Source organism: Pteropus vampyrus, unplaced genomic scaffold (genome assembly GCF_000151845.1).
Source record: "Pteropus vampyrus isolate Shadow unplaced genomic scaffold, Pvam_2.0 Scaffold32, whole genome shotgun sequence".
Taxonomy (NCBI): domain Eukaryota; kingdom Metazoa; phylum Chordata; class Mammalia; order Chiroptera; family Pteropodidae; genus Pteropus; species Pteropus vampyrus.
This window is the reverse complement of record NW_011888813.1, coordinates 9,887,753-9,889,189: the sequence shown is the minus strand read 5'-3', so window position 1 is coordinate 9,889,189 and position 1,437 is coordinate 9,887,753. Positions and strand designations below refer to the sequence as shown.

The 1,437-nt window shown below is 43.6% G+C and overlaps 1 protein-coding gene across 1 annotated transcript in view; it reads left to right on the top strand.

The window, feature by feature from the left end:
* LOC105290144 (forkhead box protein N3) overlaps positions 1 to 1,437 on the top strand; it is a 166,072-nt gene that overhangs the window by 149,542 nt on the left and 15,093 nt on the right. The window lies entirely within an intron of this gene.

Genomic DNA, 1,437 nt, shown 5'->3' with positions numbered 1-1,437 from the left:
AGAGATCTTTCTCTCCACATCCCTGAAACCCAATTTACAAAATTAACAAAGGAAGATGGATAGACTAAAATAAGACTCCCAGAGAAGAGATGGGAGCCTCCTAATCAATTCCCACAAAGCTGCTGGTTATTGACAAGTGGGAGACTTGCCTGCTTGGCGATCCAATTCAGCTCGCTGGTTCCGGTGGCTCGACAAGAAGCACTGACTGTGCCTGGCGGGGAAGTGGAGTGAATTACGTTGGACTGTTAACACCTCTCATTCATGGATTTCTGCCTTTTCCTCCAGTTGAGCATTCACGGTGTCTTTTTTCATATGTAATTGTTCATTTTAAATTTTCATGTTTGCTGTAGCTGGGTATATGTTCATTACTGGCAATCTGCAATTATCTTGTCTCTTTGTCATTTCTGTGGCGGCAAGGGTAGTATGCTAGACTTTTTCCAATAGCAAGAATTTTAATTTATAATTCTTCTCAAAACCATTTAGAAATTGATACATTTTTCTCACACTCCTGATGTCATTGAGTTAAGTGCTGTTTGTTAAGCTCAGAAATGCCATGGTACTTTAACTTATTAAAGATACCCAATGTTTTGGTTTATTCGTTCAACCTGCAGTCACTTACTGAGCATCCACTCTGTACTAGGTGCTTGGGATAGATCTCCGAATAAAATAGACAAAAATAAAATATCTTCCATTTCTCTATGTAACTGAAGGAGCTGCCCAGGTGACCCCTAAAGCCACTGCCTGGCTGGTGGCAATGAGTGTGTGTCCTCTCAGCTGCTAAACAGTTGTCCGTTCCCAGCACTGTCATAATGAAGAATTTGGTAAGAAATTAGAAGCCAGCGACCTCATTAAAGTTATTATTTCACATGAAAGTCCCCCTATATGAAATCGGCAGCTGAGACATACTTGGAAAATATAGTAATCCAAAGATTATCAGATTAGTTCCAGACATCCCCAGGATCTGTGTGCAAATTAAATTAGAGGTCCATCAAATTGATCCAGTGAAGAAACAGGGCTGGAATTTAGGAGAGACATGTTCTTACCATAGGAACCAGGTAAACAGAATGATGATTGATCCTGCCTCAAGCCACGTTCCTCAGAGGGAGGTGCCAGCACCCTTGCTAAAAACTGATTCCAGGGCTGGACTGCTCTGGTGCTGTACAGATAGCAGGATGGGGACTAGGGTCGCGCCGAAGACTAAAGGTTCCGCGGAAATGGAGTCAGAGGGTCCCCCTGGTGGGTACCGCTGAAAGGAGGAAGGATTCAGGGGGAGCGAAGCAGTTGGAAATGCGCTGTCTATCTGAGAAGGCATATGGATTGAGTTACCTGTATTCGCTCAGCAGCGTTTTTTTCATACCTGTATAATGTGCCAGAGTGTGAACCAGGTGGAGGTCCTGCCTGTGTGGAGCTTGCATTTTAATGGGGGAAGGAAGATGG